Raw genomic sequence first — 27,803 nt, forward strand, 5'->3', positions numbered from 1 at the left:
CCTACTCAAAACACCTCTAAAAATGTGCACCTATCCCTGACCCAAAACTACAAAATACACTACCAGTGTGCCTTTAAAAGCAACATTTCAAAGAACAAAGCAAGGACTTATCTGTAACTTGAATTGTATTTTCAGTTATTTCGCTGATCTTTAAGAACTCGTAATTTATATTTTTTAAATGTTTTTTCCTATTTACTTCCTATACATCATTTCCTGAAAAAAGCAAAATGTCTCTGTGATATCTTTGAAAATAACTCCAGTTTTGAAATGGTAATTTGTGCATCTAGATTATGCTCAGCAAAGCATGAATCACATAGATCCCATTATATGATTATGTGAATGAACACTAAATATACAATTATAAGCATATATGGGCAGTGAAGTTTAATTAATTATTATGACTTAGCTCACTTGCCAAAAGTAGTTTTATCAACTAACAGTCCATAGATGTGTTTCCTCTCTTGATTCATTTACAGTTTAATACCATGTCGAAATAATAAATAATTGTAACAGCAGATGATAAAAACAGATGGAATAAACATAATTGAACCCAAGATGATTTATATAGGTTTGAATTGAATAGTCTGTGTATTTAAGACAGACTTAAATGCTTTATTTTTGTATTGTGGCTACTTAGGAAGAACTTCACAAACAAACACACAAAGTCATTCAAACCAGCCAAGGGCATTTTTAAAAAATGCACATTTAAAGGCTCATAAAAAGCTTTTTAAATTGATGAGCAACCACTAATTATATCTGAAGGTATAAATATTAATAGAAAAAAAGTGATTAAAAAAATCAGACAGAGTAACCTAGAGATTATAAAAATTATCAAATAAACATTAATGCTAAGTGAAGTGAACATCTGACAAATTACTAGGTATAACTGAAAATCTTAGCCACTTATAGATTACATTGTTCCCTGGAGGGCTGCACTCTAAACTTAAATAATTGATGATGTCTCTAGAGAAGAACCCTAAAACCATCAGAATCACTTGATTTTCTTCCAAAATAGTATTTATGTATGTGTACATGCATATGGATCACCAAGTCCTTTAATGGGCATACATTTGACTTGACATACTGGCTTATTACACACATTTGTTTGAAATTCCATTAAATGAAATTGCTATTACATTAAAAATTCAGTATTTGGGGCATCAATTTTCTCTGTCATCCAACAGGTAAAGAAAACTTGTTTTGTTTGTAAAAAATATATATATTACAGGAATAGGATAGGATATGAACTGATTACCAGAAAATAACTGCTCATGAAAAGCCTTCCTTCTCCCTATTTATATCATATGGTATTCCTGCCAAAATCTTCCTTTTACTGGATTATAACTGTAGACTTCAAACTACCTTCTCTCTCCTTGAACAATTATTTTAACTATAATTCATATCTCAGGTGTTATCTTCAACCTTAACCCCTTATGTATATTTTGATGTACATGGTGCTAAAAGAAAGAGCCTAAAATCATATGAACGGAAAAAGAGCATTTTCTAAAATTGAGTTATTTTATAGTCAAATAAGCAATTTTTAAAAAAGGTTAGCATAGATATTTCTATTTAAGGCTTCATCCTGCTATAATGCACCAAATGTCTTTGAGACTCAGAGACATATGAGGACTTCAAGTTGAGAAGGCCAAATGTATGTGATGCGAGGTCAGCAAGACTGGTCAATATTGCAATGCCAGAAGTGGGCCTCTTAAGCTACATCACTTAGGGAAGAAAGGACTAGTTGGAAGACTAGTCAGCTGCAAAAAAAAATTAATATATAATATAATTAAAAGAAGCAGGACTGAAGTGGATGAGAAGCAATCACTTGGCTGTCAACATATTATTTGTTTTATTTTGAAATTTACAAGAAATTATAAAGTTAAGCAGGTACAGTGAAACGGTCTCACTAGAAAAGAAATGATCATTGATATTTACACAATGAAATCACATATTATCCCTTGGCCACAGTCATCATTTGTATTTGAGATAAATATAGTGGGTTATTTTTATTTCTAATTACCCCGAAATAAAAAGATATAATGGAGTGTGGAAAATGGATACCACACCTCTCCCAAGCCCCACACCCTCAGTCCATATTCACTGCCCTTGTAGTTCCTTCCTTCACCACTTTATATTCTTTTCAATGTCAACAAGAAGCTTCTTCAATGGTTAAAAGTAAAAAAGAATGGTTGTGATGAATCAGATATAAAAACTAGCTAACTTAAAACCTAGTGAACAACTTAAAACTTGGTCATTTTTATGCTGTATATTTAATCTATGTTCCTGGAAAATATGCATTTGTTGACTTATCTTTCCTTGAGCAACCACTAGGAAGTCTTAAAATCTTGGTAAAATTTTCTGAGAATTACAATACTTTTCTATATTATATACTATTAAGCCACTGTTTTGTTAGCAATAAAAATTTTGCACCTACATAGATAAAAAATATTTTTATAATAGCAAGTCAATAGTAAAATTTTACTTCTAATAATTGAGTTTTTATTTATAGTAAAGTTTTATTTCTAATAATTTTGATACCCATAGTGAACTTAGTAAATTACATTTGATGGTGATATCACACCACCTTTGTGCCAGGCAGAGACCTCAAACCAGTGGTCTGTATGACTGAATTGACTGTTTTGAACAGGCTCATCAAGTCACATTCTGTCTACAGTGTCAACTGTGCCTGCATTTGTAGTAACAATTGTCATCCCCACTTGACCATCATAAATAAATGTGTTCAAAATGGTTTCAATGTCGACCATGGAAAATACTACCTTGCAAATTCCCTGTTCATAGGTATATTTCCAAACATTATTATGAAGTAAATGAATTATCTCCATGTATCACAAAATTCTGGTTTTGTCTTCATTCATAGAAATTTAAAACATTGTTGTTGTAGCACCTCTCCAAACTCTGATTCAAAAAGTTGGTTGCTGTGCCAGGCTCCACAGCCAAGCAATCAGACTACAGATTATGTTGCATATGCAGCTTCTTTGGAATTCCAGTGATTTAAAAGCTTTGTTAAACTGTTTTGATTTGTTGCTGTTTTACTTTTCAGTTCTTTAGAATTTTTGTTGATTTCTGTTCAGAAAAAAATCGCTGTTGTGTTAGATATCTTGGCTCTACATCTTCTATGATTTGATATGCTAGTTTTTCTTGGTCATATGAGCCCTTCCAATTACCAGCATTTTGAGATTTTTTTAAAACCCTACAGAAGACTAAAAGAGATTCAACTCATTCACAGTCAGAGATGTCTAGATAACTGCATTTCCCTGCTGAGCTCCAAATGAGGTATTGCATCCTGAACTACTTGGTCTGTGATACCTTGAGGGAAGCTGGGGACATGATTCTATAAACCTATTTTCTATTTCAGTTGGATGCATATCCATTGGCTAATCCTTCACCTTCAACTCAGCCATAAACAAACAGTGCTTCCTCTTCAAAATCAGTGATGTAACTTGTATTTATTGTATGCTAACAGGAGGTACCTTCCTGGGTCTGTGCTGAGTGTTTAACATGCCTTCTTTCATGATCTGACCACTGACCATCTTCAGAATTCACTTCTCCACACTTTCCTGCTACATTATACTCCAAACCTCTCTGGCCACTTTTCCTTCCCTTAGCAAAGGAAGCTCATTCCTGCTTTAGAGCCCTTGAAGTCACTATTCCTGGAAATCTCTGCTCCAAAATCTTCCCAATTAATGCCTTCTTACCATTTAAGTCTCAGATGCAATGTCAGTGGTGCCTTACCTGATTTCTCATTCAGAATTAATATCCCCACCACCAATGCGCCCATCAAACAAATAAAGGAGTTTCTAGAAATGGTAGGGAGTTCCCAATAGAAGGTAAGAATGACTAGCAGCTTAAGCTGGTAATATGTAGTTAATTTGTAAAGTCAAAGCTCTAAATGTTAATAAATTTTTTCAGTTTCAAAAGTTGATATGAGGCTACAACTCTAGCTTTTTCATAATAAAATCTTGAAGTGCTTTCTGTAACAGAATAATAATTCACCTTATTTTCATGATGAGAGCATTTAGTTTCATTTTAATTCTTCACAAAATAGCATTCTGTGTGAGAACTTTCATTAGATGAAGAATAAATAAAACTTGTGAAGGCAAGTTTCAAATAAATCTGAAAATCTGTGAAGGCACCTAGCCCTGTGCCTAAGATATTGCAGATGTTTAATAATGCCTGCTGACTGACTACACATGTAGCATATTTTAAAACAATCACATTCTCTGATGGGCCTGGGTTTATGCAAGTCAACATTGTAGTATAAATTAAGGAGTTCTGAAATGTGGTACAGCCACAAAATCTCTCTCCTACTCTGATGTTACCAACAATACAGTAGCTCCCTTTTATCTGTACTTCCAGTTACTCATGGTCAACCACGGTTTGAAAATATTAAATGAAAAATTCCAGAAATAAACACTTCATAAGTTTTAAATGTGCGCCATTACTAGTAGCATGATAAAAATCTCACGCTGACCCTTTATGTCTCACTTGAGATGTAGAGCATCCCTTTGTCCATGTATTCATGTTGTATGTGTGGTACAGCAAGATATTTTAAGAGAGAGACCATATTCACATAACTTTTATTACAGCATATTGTTGTAACTGTTCTATTTTATTATTAGTTGTTATCGTTAACCTCTTATTGTATCTAATTTTTAAATTAAACTTTATCGTAGGTATGTATGTATAGGAAAAAAACATAGCATATATAGTGTTCGATATAATCTGCAGTTTCAGATCTACTGAGGGTCTTGGAACATATAAGACAAGAGACACTACTGTGTGTCATTTTGAAGTCAGTCCTTTCCCTATCCATTAGGGACCTCTTTTTGAAATGCAAAGACTTCAGAATATGGTAGCAAACCCCTGTTGGGTTGCATTTTCAGGCTCTCTTCTGTAAGAAATCTCCCACTTTACCCCAGCCAATAGGGAATGTTCCTGAAGCCAACTGTTTATTACATTGTTATTTTTTCCTAACTAGGCCAGTCAGGCTTTTTCTTACAGGAATTTAAAATTCTGATCTAAAAGACACAAAAAGTGGAAGTTTCAAATCATGCTCAGATAAATAGCAGAGCTCTAGATCTGTATAATACAGTGGCCACTAGTCACAGGTGGCTATTTAAAATTAAATTTCAATTTCAAATAATTAAAATAAAAAATTCAGTTCCTCATTGCATTAGCCACATTTCAAGTGTTCAGTATTATAGAACATTTCCATCATCACAGAAGATTCTATTAAACAGAGGTGCTTTAGAGCAGGGCTCAAAAAAAGATTTGCCCATAGGACAAATCTTTTTGTATGATCCATGAGATAAGAATGGCTTTTTCATTTTTAAATGAAAAAAATAAAAGAGTAAAAGACGTGAAAATTATGTGAAATTCAAGTTCTGGAGTCCACAAATAAACTTTTATTGGAACACTACTATGTTCCATTTATGAATATAAATGGCTGTCTTCATGCTACAATGGCAGATTTTAGTATTTGTGACAGAAATCACATGACCAGCAAAATCTAATATATTTACTATCTTGCCCTTTACAGAAAAAATTTGCTGAGCCCTGCTCTAGAAGCTGGTGCTGAGGTCTCCAAAACTTTCTCAGAGTCTGAGAATTTATGAAGAAATTGCATTACTCACACTGAGGTGCTAATGGACTTGCCCAGCACGTGGAGTAGCTTTCATTTCTAAGCCAGAAATTGTAAAGAAAAGAACCACTATTAAGAGTGTGTGTTGATATGGGGGCGGGGGGTATAAGGAAAGAGTGTCTCCTTCCTCAATACCAACGGACAGGTGTTAGAGCATCATATTTTACTGTGCTTACCGAAGTGCACCCAGGCCCACCACTGCCAAAAGAAGAATGGTTAAAAAATAGAGCCTTAGGATTTCTCTAGTCTAAACAAGGAGCTCCTAGATCTCCTCTGTGAGAGTCCTGCTAAATTCTCTTTAAGTGAGCACAGTGCCAACTCTCCCTGTAGTTGCACAGTCAAAAATATAGGCCAAAGCTCATGGCATAATTAGTCCTCGAACCAGGCGTAAATGCAATCCAAGTCGAAATTATTCAATAGCATCCTCAGTGAACTATAAACTCCTCACTATACCAAAAGGAGGAACATCGATAGTGTGAACGTGTTTCTTGAAAAGATTTCATTACATAAGGGTAATTGACACAAGTCAAGAAATGACCAGGGTCACTTACACTGTAGAAGTTATGTACTTCACAGGAAATTTCCATAAATTGACAGGAAAAAATGGATCCCAGGCAGAACCATACCATAGATAAAAATAAAATTCCTGAAATGGGTAGAGAAATGAAAATGTTTAGGGGCTGAGAAGAGAAGCTGTGCTTCAAGGAAATTCTGGTTCATTGGTTACGACAAGTCATTTTCAGCTCAAGACTCCCATAAAGACGCAAGAGATTCTTCTCTCCAGTAAAGAGTCTGACAAATCATGTTTCATTGACATGAGATACCAGGTCATCACTTTGCCTCTAGTTCTAATACAATAACTATGGGAAAGTGGATGAGAGCACCAGCAGATGACCTGAGTTTGAATCCAGTCCCTACCGCCTATTAGCGACCTCATTTTTCTCAATTGTAAAATGAGATACTCACTTATAAATTTGTTTTGATGAATTCAAAACACTGAATTCAAAACCACTGAGAGTGGCAAGAGCAGTAAACACCGATACTGATTTAGAAGATACTGCTAATGGCCTGGTCCGTGCCAATCACTGCCACGTTCTGTGCAGATTCCTAAGAATACTCAGTCTGTGTCTAGTTCCAAGCAACAGATCATGATCTGTTTAGACCAATTTTGATAACCCTTTTCCCCCATTTCCCAGATTCCCTTGTGGTAAAGGCTTGTCAGTAACAGCCAATGAAGTCTTAGCAGTTATAGTCAGTGAGGCCCTAGGAGAAAGTTCCTGGAATTGGGGGAGAGTGAGGGTGGAGATAGTTCTAAAAAAGCTTTTTTTTCCCCCTAAATGGAAGGGAATAGACAAAGAAGTAACAAAGGTGAGGAAAAGACCACAAGAATTCCTATTAACACCCCTAAGCCACTGAACCAATACTCTAAATATCTTGTGTTGTAAGAGAAATAAACTTCTACCTATTAGGCATCATTTACTTTTACCCATTTCTAAAAATGGATTAGATATAATAAAGTCTTAAAATCAACTTTTGCTAATTTACACTTCAGAGATTCATTGGTTTTATGTCTCTTATTTCTGAATTTTTACAAAACGTATCCAAATTATACTGATGAAAAAATTATTTTTAATATCCCTAGAAATGTGTTAGTTGACTATGAGAATAGAAAAAGAAAGACTTGGAAGGTGTCAACCAGAGTTTTCTTCCCTCACAATTACCTTCTGGAGAGTGTGTATTTAGGCCCTGCTTCTTTCTTACCTGTTAGAAATCCACAATGCCATGGAGAGGTAGTCAGGCTACCACAAGCAGCCATACTTTCCTCTGACTGTGAGCCATCTAATGCTACAAAAAAGGCAGAAACAAGGACAATAAAAAGTTCTAACACTTTTTGAGTGCTTACTATATGTCAGGGACTATTCCAAGAGTGTTATTCATACTAACTCATTTACTATAAATACGCACTGATATCTGTACTTTTAGTAACCCCGTTTTATAAATGGAGAAACTGAGCCACAGAGAAGTTAAGTAAACTTGCTTAAGGTCACACAGCTAGAAAGTGATGGAACTAGGATTCAAACTCAAACTGAGTCTGTGAATTTAATTACTATGTGCAAGTACCTCTCCGAGACAGCAATAAACCTGAAGTTCAGTAGGATAAGGAGTTGGACTTGACCTGATAAATTAATCTGGCAGGCTTTTGAAAAACCCAGTCTTATATTTTGCCAAGTCATCTATTTATCAAGGTATCTAGTTTATGAGGAAATAGGTCAGTCGATTTAGAAAGACAATCTAAATGTCTATCAACTACTAGATGAAGGTGTTTGGTTTTGGAAACAATGATGAAGAGACCAGTCTAGTCTAACGTCTAGTCTAATGGGAAAGAAACTTCTCAAAAGAGAGATATAAATGTAGCAATCCAGACTTTAGAAGGTTTGGTAACATTTATCCCCACCCTTAGCAGCTCTCTTGGCGATCAAGATGTAGCTTTTATTCTACCTTTTCCCACCCTCTACCCCAGATATTGAGTTGAAATCTGCCCCCACTAGCATTTTCAGCATCTAAACTTGGTAACTGCCCCTCTTCCTCTTTAAGCAACAGTCTAGAGCTCATCTAATTTTACATAAGCCTATTGCTGGGAGCAGAGACACATTAGTTTGAACTGGGCTGTTCAGTTTGGGATGAATAACTCAAATGAATAAAACAACTGTAAAATTCTCTTTTCATATGGTACCTGAAGTAAATTATGTATAATTTCATTATATGAAAAAAGAATGATTAAAGTCCAGTAAAAGCACCTTTGTCCCCCTATTGGCTCTTGGTAACATGGGAAAGGAACAATTTTTCCTCAGCTCTCCTGGATTCTTTCAGCTGGTCTAATAATTAAAGCTACATGAGACAGATTGGGGAACAAGAAAAAAATAACAAATCGAATTACATATGTACATATGGGAACCCCACATTCATGAGAGAGTCAAAGACCACACAAATCTGAAAGGTTCACAGAAAGGGAAAATGAGTATATAAGACATTTTGAACTAAAAATGAGGTAAGGTGCCTTGGGGCTTCAGAGGAGAGGAAGATCATTCTGATCTGAACTCCATCATCGCCCCAGCAGCATGGAGAGGATAAGGACGCAGAAGTACAATTCTCATTTTTCCTCAGTTCTTCCCCGCTGACGCGGCAAGGAATCACAGGTCAGTGAGATTTAGAAAATGTAAGATTTATTAAAGTGCATTTTAGAAGGAGATGGGCCAGCTAAGAAAGGCTGTAGCCTTGTGGAATTTGGGTGGTGAAAAGATAAAAGATAGAGTATGCTCTAAGGGAGGAGTGGGTTCTCAGCAAAGAGGGCTGTAACATCGCAGAAGTGGGAAGGTCTGTATTATATTGGGGCTTTGATGAGTGATTACAAAGGCATTCCCAGTTGACTGGCACATGAGGTTATTTTGACTGACATTTGGTTGCTATATAACACTGCCTACCAGTGCCACGTGCTTACCCAGAATTCAATCTGTTATAATTAGATTCATGAACTTCTGGGAATAAACATGGTATAATGATGGTTTAATGAGGCTGAAATTGTGGGCAGGTTAGGGTAGTACCTTCTGCACAAGCATCTGTGGTCTGATTAAACCAGCTATAGGTTATAGCCCTCCAGTCCTTTGTGTTCTAGATACAGGAGGGATTCTTTAACTACCAATGGAGTGTTATTGGGGTGATCTCTGGGTTGAACTTCCATTCCTTTGTTCTCCTGTCTCTCATGATTGACTAGCTACCTAACAATTCCAAGGATAAGAACAAAAGTTCAGTAATTAGATGTTTGCCCTGCCCTGTGGATAGGTCATGAAAAGTTTTTTTCTGGTAATAGCTCTTATCAACAAGGGCTCCAATTTAAATTCTTTAAGGAAGAGGTAACAGTTTCTCTTGGGCCCACAGGGTCTAGAGCACTTTAAGCTCTAATTGATCCATTTACCAAAGTAGCATATGTTGGAGAGGCCTGTTTTGAGCCTTCTTTAACATTTTAGCATTCCTCATGGAGCCCAGATTCATGTTTGCTTGCAAACTCATTCATTCAAGATAGGAACTATTTAGTTCTTACAATATAACAAGCACTGTGTAATATCATATTAGCAAAGCAAGAGATGTGCCCCATATCCCTCTTAGTTCTTTCTAGTGGTTTTATGTGTGGCAGCTAACTTTTACATTGGTACATTAATGTATTTTATATTTTCCTGTACAGATGAAAACAGAATCATGAATTCTCTGATAAGCAAAATGGTGGCAGAGGCAGCTCTTCCAAGAGTGCCTATTTGGAAAGTAATTAGCATTTGAATTAAGAAATGATTGATGACTATTGACAATAAAATGTTCAAGACAGGGGTTCCAAAAGGGGAAGCCTGACTTTTAAAGCTTTTGATAAGTGCCTAAAGAATTCACACCATTGATCCACTATTTCTTGCTCTAAAATACCGTTTCCTTCCTCTATTCCATATTATCCCTCAGATTGTCTATTGCCCTCAAGGACACACACAGACCCTCAACAAGGACTATTACAATCCACCCTAATCCCTTTCCCCAAAACCATAAATTTAGGCAATTAAAAACCATTTTCTCCCCAAATATAGATACACACAAGTTTCCTGGACTAATATCATCACTAAATTGCTTGTTTGGCCAGTGATAATTGTTCTAAAGAAAACTGTCTGCATGTATTTTATTGATCATCTTTAAGAAACCTGTTGACTTCAACTACTTTTTAAAGAACAGAAACAGGTTTTGCTATCCTAAAGCATGAGAAGCCACACTAGTACTATGTCAGGAGAAAAACACACACACACACACACACACACCATACAGAAACCAACTGCCTCCTTTGAGAGAGAAAGAGAGACTATCCTAATTTACATTAATAAACCAGATTTAAAAACAGACAAATTCATACCCTTGGTCTTTGTTTGACACTAAGAAAAGCAACAGAGTCTAGGCCCATGAAGAGCATGCTCATTTCTCTGTTCTGGAAGAATGACACTGAAGGACATGGGAAGACAATGTGCTGCAGGTCAGAACACAACTTCACTTTCAATTTGGTATGTGCGTGCGTGCATGTGTGTGTGTGCATGAGTGCAGCGCATGTGTGTTTTCTTCATTACGGCTCTGTGACCATTAGTCAAAAAGCCTTATGATTGGGTGTCATTTCCTAACAACATAATGTAAAATATTTTTCATACTAACTTAGTATATGTCTCCAACTCTCACAGAAGTGAAGGGGGCGCTTCAAGAAGAAAACTACAGGTGGTTACATTGTTCACCTCTAGATTTGCGATAATTGCTTTGTGTTCAGATTTTCAACCCCTTTGGCAGCGCCACTTGCCAGAAACCCTTAAGAGAGCTAAAGAGAAACAAAATTGTCAGCTGTAATAGCAGGCCACAACAGATAAATAATATATTTCCAAATTAATTCAATAAGAACATTTGGCCATGTCTGCTAGAGTTATCTTACTATATGATTTTCAGGCTAATAATGAAGACTGAGTTCTTAATTATAAGATTGGCATTCCTCCATTCCATCGTAAAAGCTCATACAGAAGCTGTTTTCCCCTTCATTGAAATAAGAATTTAAACGCGTGATGGAGGAAGAATGGGTTTACAAACCAAATGCCTAACTAGTATTTGTTAGCAACTAAAGGTCCTCTTAAAGTTACCAAAAGCTATCAGTTATAAAATTCAGCTCCTGGTCTCACAATTCTAGAGTTCCCTTTCTTGCACTCCAGTCAGGAAAGAATATGTGGTGCACTTTTCCATATATGAAGAAACCATGTTAAGTCATCATCACTTGAGATACGCATGTGAGTCATTTTTTTAAAGTGCAGATTTTAATTTGAGCTAAACTCAAGCGTAAGAGATTTGCAGATGTAAGAGGACAGACTAAGAACAGGGATACTACCCCAGACTCCAGAGTATAATGGCTCTAACAGATTCATAGCTAGAGAGAATTCAGAGTGCTAGCCTCAAAAGCCCTTTGAGGCAACAGACCAAGCAAATGCATAAATCTCCACTTACAAGTGCTGACTCATTGGAGAACAAGCTGAAGCTTTATACAAATGTGTAAGGTAGACTAGTTACGGTAGACCAAAGCAAAGGGTTGGCTACTGCCAGTATTTTAGAACAATACAAGAGGAGAGAAGACACATATTATTCCTGGCAATAAGATTTCTTTGGATCAGAGAAGTGGAGAGAGGCCACTATAAAGAAGGTTCTTGTGGGTAGAAGTTGGAATTTGTTAAAGAGCTTGATTTCAAACATTAGCTACTTACCAAAGGAAAAGTTTGAGTAAAGAGCAAGAATTCATATTTTCCAAAATCGCTGAAAAAGAAGATTGAAAATAATGCATCAGAATCACCTGGAGTGCTTGTTAAGCACCAATGCTGGGCCCCATTCTAATTACCAGGTCCACGGTGAGGCTCCAGAGTGTATATGTCTAACAAGTTCCCAGGTGATGCTGAAGCTGCTGGTCTGGAGACTACACTCTGACAACCACTAATCTACATCAATCTCAGCATTATTGACATTTGGGGCCAGATAATTCTTGTTGTGAGGGGCTGTCCTGTGTGTTGTAGGATGTTTAGCAGCATCAGATGCCATTACCACCTCCCTCACACGTAACAACCAAAATGTCTCCAGACATTACCAAATGTCCTATGGGAGTGGAGAGGAAATTGCCCATTGTGAACCACAGATCTAGACAGATAGCAAAAGAATACCTTTTCATCTCCGAATGTAAGTGTTTCTAATTTTTTTTAAGTGAAGAGTTTTACCCCAGTTTTATTTTTATTTTTCTGAAAATCTATTTGGTAACTGAAAATATTCCTCAGTTATTTAAAGGTCAAGTGGGAGGATGAAGGCAAATTTTTAGACTAAGAAAATAAGATTCATGTCTCAGTTATGATTTATTAGGCTACAGAGGACGTAAAGCAACTTTCTGCTACCTATTTTACGACATATAGTCCTTCCCTAAATCTCAGATACTTGGTTTTGATTGAGATGTATTCCTTAATGCATTGTCAATTTCAAATACTTTACCCAATTCCCTAGAGTAATCACTACGGAGTTGATTCCCAAGTCACCTAAAACCAGAAAAATCATGCTGAACACAAGCATGACAAAAAAGAAAGAATTAACTTACCTTTAAAAAAATTCCAGAGTGAAAGAATAATTATCAAAGACAGATGAAATGCCTGGGAGGGAGGCGAAGCATATTAACACTAAAAGCAAATAATAGGCAACAGTTCACACACAAATTTTATTTAAAAAGTAAATAGAGTGTGAATTTAAGTTGTTGGATCAGAGACACTACTGAACACATAAAAGACTCCTACCAACTGCCCTCAAGAAATGCAATGTGTAAATATTTTTTCTTTAGAGATAACATAAATGTTGTTAATTTAACATTAATTTAACTCTAAAAATTAAAAATATTAGTGGTAAAAAAAGGGGTAAAACAAGACATTCTGCCAATCTTTTTCTCCTGTCAAGTACAAACTTCTGATTTTGTTTGGTGGAAAGAACTAATAAAGATTATCATGACATTAGAGTCTTAATGTACAAATTATGCTAAAGGTAACAGTTAAAATAAGAATTCCACTTCTAGTTCAATATCTTCCCAATATCTTTTTTTTTTTTACTTTCAAGTAATCCTATTTCATAGTTTGCTGTATTTTCTAGTATTTATTTAGTCTGTTTAGTGTCAAGGAAAGCCACACATAGATATGCCTTATAAGATTAAACAGCAAACATATCAAGCCAAGCTTTCAACAAGACACCTACAGCCCTGAGATATGACTCCAAACTACAATTTGGTGACCTTTTAAAGAGGCGAACTTAGGAGAGAGATTTAATTTTGTTTTCTACATGTACAGATTGAACACGAAGGTCTTTGCAGAAGGAATTTGTCAGAACCTTAAGGAAGAATAAGAGGAAAGCTGATCAACAGACCTAAATAGGACTTCCATTTTGTGGGACAGAAAATCAAAACTTATTCACATTTATGGCTCAAAATAGTGATTATCAGTGTGGAAGGTGGAGATAAGGGTGCGAAGGTAGTAAAAACTGTACTTTGTGTTAGTGTGTGCCTTTTCAAACTATAAAAACATATTTTATATATGCTGTGCAATTGAATTATTTGTAAAGACATCATTTGTTAAAAAAAATAAAAAAATTCTAAACAAGTCTTTTATCAGATGTACCTGGACCTAAGTGGTTCTTAGCAGCTACCAAGTCACTATATTTTTTCCCAGGAAGAAAAGACTGTATTAGCATATATTTGCAACACTAGTTACTCTATAGACAAAGAGGCCATATGATAGCCATAGAATTGGCCTCCAAATTAGATATGTATCACATCCAACAAGTCCAGTACAGAATATTGCTTTAGTGCTTTTTGATCTTTGAGTATGTTCCACAGAATGACTGTTCCAAGGGGCGTTAGTAAGTGTTAGGTAAAAATAAATAAAATAAAATAAATTGGAGTTCTATTTTCAAAAGGAATTAACCACTGGATTAAACAAATTTAAAGATATTTCTTTGCTACACAAGTTTTCAGATCTTTAATGTCTTAATGCTCTTTTTGACTCTTCAGTAGAGATATATACTTCGTATAAATTCCCTAAATCATTTTATCATAAACCTCCATTTGTAAAAAAATGAACCATCTGGGAAGAATACACATCTGCAGACTATAGTTTGACAGACACAGAAGAAAATATCTTTAATTGCATTTTATATTTCGATTCCATTGTCACTTTCAGGATAAAAATAATGACGGTGCACATAGAATTCAATAAATATTACCCCATATCCCTCTTCTTTTGTCCACCTAGGGTTTCATCTCTGGGTTTATCCTGATACTCTTGGGTGCACAAGATTAGTGCTGAAGAAAGTGCAAATTTTGTCTGGGTAAGGTTTTCCAGATTGAACCCAAAGGTTTTTAACTGCTTTAGTCAATCACTTTTTTCTTAAAGCTTGGGGTATCACACCAAAATTATTTAATTGAGTTGAAAAAGTTTCTTTACAGTATTTTCCACATAACTGACTTTTTCAGCCAACTGATTTGCATATAGTACAACACTGTTAATTTATACTAATGACTGAGAGAACACTGAAGATTACAAATTTAAGAATGAGCAAGTACAGTAAGTGAAAGCATGAAATTAGAAGTGATTAGAGCTGTCTCATCACAGAAGGGACTTGATTAGCCCATGCTTATTATTTACAGTACTTATAATACGCCATCATTTATTTTGCAATAAAACTTTCATGATGTGACATTTTACTATCATCCTAAAAGAAAGATGAACAAAGCTTCCAGAGAGTTGTTAAAGCTTGTCAGTTTTCCTGATGGACCCATTTATTCAGCATTTACTATACTATGTTCCTGCCCTGTGCAAAGTACCTTTAAGCACAATTTCAATGGCTTTTTCTACTACTATAAGACTAATAGATTTTCACTGGAACCTGGAAAGCACTGAAAATACAAAGAATAAAATAGAAAAGAACACCAATAATACTATCACCTAGAGATGACCACTGCTAACATTGGCTATGTTTACTTCCAATATTCCTACACATCTTTATGAAGAAAATGTGAGGTATATAAAAATGTTTGCATAATTGAGATCATATTATACTTTCAATTTTGTCTTTTTCACTTAGTTGTTGATGAGGACATTACAAATTACATACATAACTTAATTATTGCTATGTTTTTAAAAAGCATATCTTAAAGTCATCATTTATGCCAGCCCACTTAATATTTAGAAATCATTAGTTTTTTAATTCCAATTACTTGAAAATAAATTTAAATCATTCCAATAGTCTATCGTACTATCTCATTTGAGCTTCAAACTGGTTTTGCATCATTAGAAGTATAGCATTTGTATATTTTTCTAAAAAGCTGAAAATAACTCAGTTTAGAAGATCAGACAAACTCAATTCAAACCTGATATTACTCACGCTTGTTACTGAAGTGTTAACTTCCTAGTGTGAGCAGGAGCAACTTCAGAGAAATAGGAACAAGCACTAGCTCAATCTATACTTAGCCTTCTAATGAAATTGAGCTTCCTCAGTCGTTAAATTGCATTGTAATTCCATAGTCAATTTCAGCCCACTTCAATTTGGGAGAACTTCGATTAGAAGTTCTAGAAAAATAATTCTTATTCTCGTTGTTACTATTTCTATTTCACAGATGAATTAATTGCAGCACTAAATGGGTAGGTGATTTTTATAGGACTACATAGGAATTAAATTTCTTATCATTCCTAAGGTTTTGTTGTTTTGTTTTTTGTTTTCTTATCCTGGATCTCTTACACACTTTCTCAAATGAAAACTAAAGTTGCACCTGAAGGAAGTACATGTGGTTCAGTCATTCTCAGCCAAAACTATGGCTATCACACAAGAATAACTAGCATCAATTAATATGTTTAACAGCTTTAAGCTGACCATGCATTTGCACAACTCCTCTAAAAGCTTCCTAACAGCATCCGCTGAAGTGTACCTAACAATCTCAGAAAGTTCCTCAGAAGCTTTTCAGTAGTCTTGATAGAAATATTTTGCTATAAAAGCATATGAACAATTAATAGTTCTGGAACGCACAAGTCCCATCTCTCCTGTGTTCAGTTCTACAAAACACCTAATGCCTGTTCACAGTAGGTTCTCAATAAATATTCACAGCCACATATTCTTGGTGGAAGTTTAAATGGCTAGTGAGTTCTTCTCATCTCCAGAATTGATGACTTCTAGTCTTTTCATTCATAATCCCTGGAAAGCTGCTATAGTCTTGTGATTTCTACTATAAATCTGAGGCATTCAGAATAATATAAGAGAAGCAGAAGCCCTTTGTTCTATTTCTTCCAGTTCATAAATTAATCTCTTTAATGTGCATTCATATATTGAGGCAAGTTAAATTCCTCTTAAATACCCAGGAAATCCTATGAATTCTTTCCCAGAAAGAGAAAATTCACCCTTAGGGACCTGCCCTGTCCCTGCTCTGGGCTGGGGGCTTTACACGTACTATCTCATTTGAGCCTCAAAATGACTTATGGTGGGAAAAAAAGAAGCAAGGAGGTGTTAAGTACAGGATCAGACCTGATTCTACTTCTATCTTTTTTTTTTTTTATCTACATCTACCTTACTTCATTTTATTTCCACCGCAACATGAACTGTTTAACAATCATTACATAACCTAAAATATTTCCAATGCACAGTATATAAACCTCGTGGCCATGAGGTCCAGGGAGATGGTCACAAAGGGACCCACATGGTTTTCCTGCTCTCCAATAAGTATATTCTAGAACTCGTGTCACCTTACAAGAACACAAGATCTAGATAAAGTCTGGAGGTCTTCTCCTTATAAGTTAATATACCAGATAAGGTGCAAAGCATGTGGGATACTTTTGTAAAATCTTAGAAAGAATTTTGTGGTTCTCCAAATGAAATTCATACTGGTTCATGACACCCCAAATGTCCCCCAGCAAGTATACTTACTCTCTCTCCAAAAAGAATCACCTCAGCCCAGGAATAAATAACTACAAGTCCCAAAATACCCCAGTGTCACCCCTATCTATAAGTGCATCCCTAGGGAAGCAGGGTTTATAAAACCATTTTTCATTCAACAAATGTGTTTTGAGCAACTACTTTTTGCCTGGTACAATTTTAGGCACTCAGGATACATCAGTAGACAAACCAAAAGAAGATTCCTGCCCTCGGGGAGCTTACATTCTGGCAGGAAGGAGACCAGAAACCACAGATATAATAAATAAGCAAATTATACATTCTATATGAGGAGGTGATAGGATAGAAAAATATCAGGAATGTGGGGGTGGCACAGTTGGCAATATAAATAGGACTGTTAAATTAGACCCCATTGAGAAGTGAATATGTTAGCAAAGATTTAAATGAAGTGAAGTGGTTAGCCATGTGCACATCTGGGGGAAGAAAGTTCCCAAGAGATATACAAAATCCCTGCTCGACATGTTTGAAGAAGCAAGGAAGCCTGTATTGCCACAGTAGAGTAGACATAAGGTAAAGTTAGGATAGAGAGATGGGGTCAGACTGTGAAGGGATTTATAGGACAGTGTAAGGACGGGGTTTTATCACAAGTGGGATCTATCACTGCATTTTGAGAAATGACATAGCATAACACAAAAAAAGTTCACTCTGAGAGCCATGTGTAACCAGTAAAACAGTGGCAGAGTAGTCAAAGAAATAAAGGCATTAGCAGGAAGCCCACCTTACAAGGTCATTATAGTAATTAAGGTGGAAGGCAATGGCGCCTGGCACCAGTGGGAGAAGTAAAGGTGATGAGAAGTGGTCAGATTCCAGAGATACACTGCAGGAAAAACTAAAAGTATTTTCGGATAAACTGTATATGGAGTATGAGAGAAGGAAGAGTGAAAGATGACTCTTTCGGTCTGGGAGTGAACAACTGGAAACATGAATTGGCTATCACCTAAAATGAGGAAAAAAGGGTTTTTAAAGAGGTGAACCAGAAACTCAGTTTTAGGTAAGTTAAATTTGAAATATCTAGTAGACATCTAAGCAGAAAACAATTAAGCAGTCAAAATATCATTTTATAGTTAGTAAGAGAGGTCTAATAGGATGGCATAAATTTGGGAGTTATTTTTTGTTTGTTCATTTAAGCCATAAGATTGCATGAGATCACAGATGGAGCGAACGCAGATAGAGGAGGCATCCAAGGACTCTGACTGGCCATGCCAGTGTTAAGTGTGGAAGATAAGGAGGAACTGTTAGGTGGTTAGGCAGACATGAGTGACGGAGGGAACAAAGGAATGAAAGCCCCTCCCAAAGACCTCCCTTAGGACCTCCCTAAATTCTCTGTAACTGCATGTTCATTAGGCAAAGGGTTATATAACAGCCAAATGTCAATCAAAATGACCTCAGATGCTAATCATCTAGCACCACCCTTGTAACCTCCCATCATGGCCCTAATATAATACAGACCTCCCCCTTTCCACAAAGTTACATACAACCCTCTTTGCTGTAACCCACCCCTCCTTTGGGGCATACTTTAATTATACCTTTTATTTCCAAGTGGCTACAGCCCTCTTTAGCATAGCCCATTTCTCTCTTGAAACATACTTCAATAAATCTTACTTATTCTAAATCTTGCTGATCTGTAATTCTTTATTGCATCAGCAAAGAGAACTGAGGATCACTCAGAGTTACCGTAGTGACAGCTCAATGGTAAAAGAATCAACAAAGGCATCTGAGAAGGAACAGCCTTGATACAGAAAAACAAACAAAAACAAACAAACAACAACAAAAACAGACAACATGGTGTCCTGGAAGCTAGCAAAAGTTTATTAAAAAAAAAAAGAGAGAGAGATCGATGCATCCAATGCTGCGTAATTAAGATGAGAACTAAAAATTGACCACTGTATTTAGCAATATGGAAGACAAGTGATCCAGAAAAGAGCAATTTGGAAACAATAATGGAGATAAAAGCAATACTGAAAAGAAGTGGGAGGAGAAAAATTGGAAACTGAGTTTTAGACAACTGTGCTTTAATGAGGTTTGCTGCAAAGAAATGGCAATGGCAGTAGAAGAAGTGAAGTCCAAGATTTGTTTTTTGCTTTTTTGTTTTTTTGTTTTTGTTTTTGGCAAGGTTAAGAGTCGCCATATTTGAATGCTGGTGGCAATGACCCAATAAACCAATAAAAGAAAACCTAATAATGTCAAAGAGAATTTCTGGAGGAATATCCTTTAATAGATGAGAGAAGATGAGACCTGGTGGCTCAGATAGGGGTACAGACACTCTCCTGTAGTCACGGCTAGGATGGCAAAGTACGTAGGTACAAACACTGGAAGGCTTTAAAAGTAGATGTTATAAGAGGCTGTCTATGGCAATTCTCTTCCAATGTTCCAATTTTCTCAGTGAAAATTAAAGTGGGTATAAAGGTGTTGAAGCTAGGGGAAGACAAAAAAAAAAATAAAACAGCTGTCAAGTAGAGAAGAGTGAATGGATTAGTAAAGTTTAGCATGATTGTCAGTGGGCATTCAGAGCCCGATTGAGGTTCAAGGTCATAAATTTAAAGAGAGACTCATTATAAGCTATATAAGTGCTAGTCTGGAGAAGTTAAGAGATTTGGATTTAACCAGAGTTTTCATTTGGAGATGAGTCTGACGAAAGGGATGGGACAAAGGTAGATTATAGTTACTGAGCATAGAGGTTAAGCCCGACATGGGGACAGTAACAGTGGCAGGTCACTGGTTGATTAATTCCTCATCTTTGATAGATTCTGAGAAGAAGAGCCAAGTTGGCATGTGTTACATTCCTGAACAGCTACTAGTGACCCTGTATATTCAGGATCCTGGACCAAATCACTGAAGACTTGGACAGAGCCAACACATGTCTCTGAATTTCATCTACTGTGTGATTTTGCTCAGATCAAATTATCTCTATGCATCTTTTTTCCTTCCATATACAATTTAGAGATAATACTTTCCTCATATGACTTTGAAAACTTAATGAAAATATGGGTGAAGACATAAAAATCCTTGAGGAAAAACATGATCATTATTATAAATTAAATTAAAATGCTTTTATATTTGCATTGTTTGCAAAAGTATGTTTTCCACGTGGTTTATACAAAATATATTTATCCATACTGCCTATATAAATAAATCTTACTATCGACATCAATTGTTTCAATTGCCTTTCTTTTTAAATTCCCTTCATTTTCGCCAATTTAACATCTTGCTGTTGTTGAGATGCCAAGGATTAAATGCAGAATTTAGAACAGATATACTAGTTTCCTGGGGATTTATTATATTATAAAACCAAAAAAGGGATCTACTATGTGACAGATTGTACACATTTAATACTCAATTTAATCTTCAGAACAATGCTATGTGTTTGCTAGTAGTGTCAGCCTCATTTTTACGATGAGAAAACAGCTCAGTGAAATTATGTAATTTGTTTGAAGACACATAGATTATAACTGGTGAGCCCAAATTTGAACACAGTAATACATAATTCTAAATTATATACCCTTACCTGTCATTCTATTTCAATAGAACTCTAAATTTATGAAGTAAAGTAAATGTGGTTCTACTTTACAAAGAATGTTCCCAAAATATAGAAACTGAGAATTCTGAAGAACCTGTGCTGCAATACTCAAAGAAGCTTAAGTTATGTCAGTGCCTCACCTGCCAATGCCCCCCCCACACACACACAGAATGAATTCTGATAGTCTATTTCCTTCCTCATTTATGCCACCCAAAACCACACTACAGAGGAAGTGGGGTTCCTACAAAGGAGAGAAAAAGAAGTTTGCAGAAAGAAATTTTCTGAAGTTCTCATTACCAGCGATATGAAAAACCACAGGATTATTTGGTGGTAAGGTCACATCAGGAAAGTAAATGTAGGTTTGAGTAAAGTCTATATTCTTACCAGAGCTTAGCACTGAGTGCTAAGTAAAGATCTGTTCAATGGCTGGACGTACTGGTCACACTGGTGAAAAGATGGGTGGAAACACAGGTTCAAAGTGTATGAGTGATTTAGAACGCTTTTATAAACTGAATTCCATTTTTATTTTGTTTTCATTGTTGTTCCTAAAGGATTTTTTATGCCCTTGATTTAAAGGCTCTGCATCATAGACAAACTAGTAAGTAGAGGGGAAAATGTCACACTCAGGGCCAGTAAGTTTCACAAATAGCTACACCCAAAATGTGAAATATTTTTAGTTTCTAAAAATCTAGCTGAATTAAGCTAAATTGGTGATAAGGTAGTTCACCTAGTAATTCATAGCAATTTACAAGCATTTTAATAGTGTATCTAATTCTTGAAAACCAAAACTCCTTTCCTAAAACAAAGAGCTTCCATACCAAAAGTATTCATATATCTTTCATATACCAGTCAATTCCTAAACATTTTGCCCTAGAAATAATAGCATTATTTCTTCATAACCAAGTGCATTGAAAGTAGATTCTATTTGAATGAAGCAGAAAACCTAACAAAGAATGGAACCACAGCTGTTTGAATGCCTATTATTGGAGCATTAAGAAAAATTAAAAGGATTTAGATTGCCAGGTTGCTACAGTTACATTCATTATATAAAACTAGAATTTCCTTAGGAAAGGTAGCATATGAAAATCACAATTTTACTATAGTCCCTGTCTATGCCAATATGATAGAAGTTACCTAGAGCAAATTATCCCGCAGTTCTCTGAAAGAGAAAGGGGATGGAGCAAGTGGTTTGGAATGCTTAGCTGCCCCTACATGTAGACAATTATCTGCCATCCCCCAGTCAAGAGAGTGCTCACCTCTCCTAAAATATCATGTGGTCTGACTGTGTCAGCAAATGCACACTTGTGATGCTCGCATCTACCAAACAGGCCATTTTACCCAGTCAGCCAGGGAAAAGAGAACTCTGCTTCAAGCCCAACCTCATCATTACAATTATCAAACGTTTAGAAAATTTCCAGTAGGGAATAAATGCTCTTCTTGGTTCAAATAGTCAGCTCCTCATCCTTATCACCTGCAAGGGTGCTTCTCTCCAGAAGTTGTGCTCTGAGCAGAGAAGTATCTTTTCAGCATATCCATGAATTAAATCAGCACATCAGTGCAGGCAGCCCAGGGAGCCATGAGGCACCGCTTCACCATCTTCATCATATTCTCTCTCAAATATATATCCCTTGTGAGTCTTCAGTGCCCCACAAAATTGCTACTGCAGTCAGTGTGTGGTGCAAATGAAAGCCCTATCATTAAAGAGAAGGACTTTCTCATTTCTTACCATTCCTCTGTATCTGAGGCCCTATTCTAAGTGGGATTCTATCGTCTTGAGGGAAAAGTATGGCTTTAGGAACACCAAAGGCTGTTTTCTGGGTCCGGTGGCAAATCTCATTTCACCCTAGGTCTAACCACAAAATTGGCTCACACGCTCTAGGCAAAGCATCCCTGAGGAGTACGTGTTCTTTTGTAACTTCTGTGTTCCTTTCCATGTAACAACACGAGTGCATGGTTCATTCTTAGGATCTGCAGCCAGTGTACAGTTGAGTATACAGTACAGAATGATGAAGTCTGGGGATGGAACAAAATCCCAGCCTGCTCTCATTATTCCAGTCATTCATGAATTAGAGATTTCCTGCGGTGCTTTGTTGATTGGTATGAGATGCTGTTTATTTTCTAAGAAGGCATATTGCAGTTGTTTTTTACCTTGTGAAAAGATGATGTAATCTTGCATCATTGCAAAGAAATAAATAATTTAAAAGGTTTTTCTTCATAACCAAACAGTAATTCACATAAAGATAGAAACATTCTCCCAAAGACTGTAAAAGGCCAAAAAAAGAGAGAGATTTCCAAAGGCTTGGATGATAATACTTCCTGAGAGTGTAGAGAAGAGAGAGAGAGAAAAGAAATACCAAGATTATGGTAGAGTAGAGAAAGAAGAGAAAGAATATCGAAGAAAGCCAATTGTATGAAATCCAGTCCCTTAATCACTAGACTCAAAGAAAAGAAAGAAAAACAAGAACCTTAATATCACTCAGAAATGACTGGCCCAGCCAATAAGGATGTGGCACTCATGGATTTGGAATAAAATCAAATCATCTGCTGAGAAAAATAGATTATTGCAAAGAAATATTCTAAAGAGAATAGGCAGTTGGAATAGAATAGTGATTCTCTTCCTAATAAAAACTTGCCTGACTTCCCAAAAGGAAAAGCCAATAAGCACACAATGGACTTACAGCTAGAGAATGGGAATATACAAAATACCCAGAACAGCATGCCCAATTATTTCACCGGTATTTTGTGGCTTTCCTGTAATCCACTGTTCTGAGGGCAGCAAACACAGGGCAAGGCATTTTACAGATAGATGATAATGGCTTTCAGTGTTTCTCAAATTGGCTTAAAGCCCATACTGCGTAAATTGCTAAAAGCCCATATGTAATTCTGAACCTCTTGCAGGTCCCAAGACTCTGTGTGCTAGTAATAATTACACAGACGGGATAATTAACTTTTGACATAAAAAGAAATGAAGGTGAAAGAAGAAAATGCAGACCTTATCAACTTTTACTTAAAGCAAGGGCAAAAATTGACAAAAAACATTTATTTGGGAGGAAAAAAAAATATCACTGTAGTCTATCTCTCCAATGTTTTCCTAAAAGAATGGGAAGAAATTTCTCCACGTTCACATGATTATATTTTTCTGATATTTCCCAATGTTATATTCTTATCCAACTTAAATTTTGTTTGGACCGTCTTGCCTTATCAGTTCTAAGAGTCCTTAAAGAAGGCACATGAGAGCATGGAGTGTTAACACTTCCACAAGAACAGAAGATTGGGCTCCTCCTGTGGTAAGGAGAGGGGCTGAAATGGAAGCCCCCCACATAATGCATAGTGTTGAAGAGCTGTTGCTTCTATGAAAAAAAGAATTTGAAAAATCTGGGGGAAGAGCAAGAAAGTCTGCCATCTGTCCAGGGTTCCAATGAGGGATAAAAATAAACTCAGGAGACATCAAACCCCAAGCATGGAGAGTCTCAAGCTACACTAATCATAAGGTAAGTTGTCCTGAAGACAATAAATTAAGATACAGACCTCCCCACAACCATTGAAAATGTTAAGGCTCTGGAAGAAGTATCCAGAAAACCATTCTAGGAATATTTTCTCAAGAGTCTCCTATGAGGGGAAAGTAGCCCAGCAGAAGAGGAATTCACGGCAAGATTTTTTAAACACCTAATGAAAAGCAGTGCCATGGGGGACAGAAAAGAGTCTCAAAACAGGTAAAGTGAGAACCTGAGAGCTAAAAAAAACTATAAACTTTTTAGAATTATTAAGAAGCTGAAAGAATAAATGGGAACTATAATGAAAAACCAGAACACTATGAAGAAAGCTCCAGTGAGCTTTAATAATAAATAGAAGTTCTGCAAATGTAAAAATGGAGTTATTATAATTTAAAATTTAATAGGCGACAATAATATTCACAGCATATTAGGAAATATAATTTTTCGTAAGTAAGAAAACAGAATGGAATAAGAGATCCCATATGTAACAGCATTGAAAAGATAAAATACCAATCACTGAATGTCAGAAAGGCACAAGACTATTTACATAGAAAATTTTAAAATGCTACTAAAAGACACAAAAGACATGAACAGATTGAAAGATATACCATGTTATTGAGAAGGAAGACTCAATATCATAATCTTAATGTTCCTTAAACTACTATAAAAATTTAACATAATCCCCAATATTAACTTTTTTTAATTAGATGAGCTGATCTTAAAGTTCACATAGAAAAATAATCAAGTAGTCAAGACAAAATTAGGGAAAAAATCAAAGGGGGATTATTATGACTGATATTAAAACATTTTATTAAATATCAATAATCAAATCAGTGTTATTAGTGTCACATTAAGAAATCCATGATGCAGAATAGGAAATCTGGAAGTAGACCCAAATGTTCATGGTAATTCACTATGTGATAAAGATGGAGTCTCATGCCATTGGGGAAAATAGACTAATGGAAAAATGAAATCATGTTGAGACAATTCAGTAGCCATCTGGAATAATAAATATGTAATTCCCATCTCACACTAGGATAAATTACAAATGGAACAAAGTTGTAAATATTTTTTTAAATGAAGTAATAAAAGTAACAAGACATGAGAGAATTCTATTCTAAGATCTTTTTATCAATAACTCAAAATCCAGAATCCACGACATAAGATTGATAAATTTAATTATAAAAAATTTTTTTTTCAGTTTTTGGCAATAAAAATTATAAGCAAAGTCAAAAGAAAACTGAAAAAAAAAACAAAAATAATTTTTAAATCTTATTGGAGTTAAAGAATAACCTCCCTAAAAGCTTCTTAGAAACTGATAAGGAAAAGAATTCAATATAATAATGGCCAAAAGTTATAAACAGATTTCACATAGATATAATGTCTCTCAAATATATGAAAAAGATACTCAAGGTACTTAAAATCACAGAAAATTAAAATAGAAATATCCTTAGAAAACTTTTTCACTTATCAGATTGACAAAATTTCAAAAGTTTGATCACAAATCAGTAAGACTGTGAGGAAACTATTCGAAAGTCTGAGGCTTCCTGGTTGAAGGTAGAGAATAGTGCTTCTTGAAGTATGAAGAAGCAACCCACCTCCAGTGCTTGAGAACATTATAGAGTCCTTGATCTAACTCAAAATTCTTCTAATCTATCCGTCTGAAGCTAGTGTCCCAGGAATCTGCATTTTTAGAAAGCACTTCAGGTTATTCTCATACAAGTTTTTAGAGATACTGCTATTTTTTCTTCTTTCTCACTTAGAAAGAACTGTGCTCAAGATACAGCTGAAGGAATGAAGGTGAAGTATAAGGCAAAAACTGATTAAATGCCAAAAGGTGTTTCCAAAGGTGGTTATAAAATCTACTGTTCTGGAAATGCTGAAAAATTCGGTCTAGCTTGGTAGCAGAAGGCTAAACGAATGACCTCTGGAAAGCTTTCATATCCCTATGGCTTTAGATATAATTAAATGACCAAAGGTAAAGGAGAATAAGAAACTGAATGGGTTTTTGGATGATAAGTTAATAATACAATAATGAGCTAGGCAGGAGCAATTTTGGTGCTTCTTTTAAGCTGCACAGTGAGTTTTCAAAAACTTTAAGATTGAAGAAGTACATGAGAGCAAATATGGTATCTTAAGTGACCCCACAGGATAGCAGGTGAGCAGAATGTGCTACACAACTTGCCCTTGGCCTGAGCTGATTTTGCTATTGTTATTTTGTCTCACCCTAAGCTTTACCGCTGGTTCCAGACAAACAGAGCACACATAACTGGATCTAATATATATACACACACACACAAATTCAGAGATTTCCCATGAACACAATTTCTATCCAAATAAATTAAAACAGCCTCAAAATGATAGATGTTAACTTTCATTAAACTCAGAGACAAATATGTGCAGCCCTGCTGTGACTGTGTAAACGGATTATAAATTTCAAGCAAACCCTTGACCTCTTTTTAAACTTAATGGCATTCCATGTGTGTGTATGCATACACACACAGATATATGTACACCAAGAAGCATGCTTTTTGAAAAGGAAAAGCAATTGCACTGTACTGGAATAGTGAACTACACATCCCTTCCAATCCAACTACTTTTAGTTTCAGAAAATTTGAAAACATGAGTAAATTGTCATAAAGGAGAAGAGATTGGGCTATAAATTGAAGATTTGAGTTTAAATTTAGATTCTAACCTTTACTAGATATACAATTTATACTCTGTTCTATGTATGTAACAACATTAAAATGCATTCAATGCCAGATTATTTTCAAGAATAAGTGGAACAAAGATAAAAGCAGGAAATGAAATAAAAGTCACTATAAGATAAGCACCCAAATAATGTGTCCTTACTTCCTTAGTACTTTGTTATTACAGGCCACAAATTTGGTTCTGAACCTTCTAGAAAAAAAGATAACTGGAAAAGCAAGCTTGGTTACGTGATTTACAGTGTCCATAAGACTAAAACAAAGCTTTTCGTGAGAAGCACTGAGTCCAGACAGAAATTTTTTTCCTATTGGGTTTCTATGAGGACTAATGCAGTGAACAATGTCTTTCAAATAACCTTACAATAAATGCAAGAATGAGTTTCTTATCATGTACCTCATGTACCTTGATGTTAGCCAAAAGCACAGTATTTCAAAAGCACTATGCTGTAAAAATAGTTCTAAAAGAGAGACTAAATGATGTGTTAGGTACAGTTCCCTAATGGAGGCTTAAAGTGGAGGTCACAAATGGGCACAAAATAAGCTATATTCAGTCCATAGATACATTTTCCTTGGTCCATGCGGGAGTTTTTAATTTATTATTATTTCCCACATTTATATGAGATTTCAAATAAGATCCAATTCCAGTGAGTGCTTTTTTTACTTAGTAGATCTAGCCTCACAAGGCTGGCATTCTCAACATGAGGAGGTGACTGGGAACTGAAGAGCAGCTGTCAGTTAGCCATCGTCCCCTTTCTGCCCACCTCAGTCATCAACTCTGCCTGCTTGTCCCCTGTACTTCACATGAGTTTGAAACTTCTGACCTAAAGAAATGGATAGAGTTGATTTACCTCAGTGTG

This window comes from Pteropus medius, unplaced genomic scaffold (genome assembly GCF_902729225.1).
Source record: "Pteropus medius unplaced genomic scaffold, Ma_sr-lr_union100, whole genome shotgun sequence".
Lineage (NCBI taxonomy): Eukaryota > Metazoa > Chordata > Mammalia > Chiroptera > Pteropodidae > Pteropus > Pteropus medius.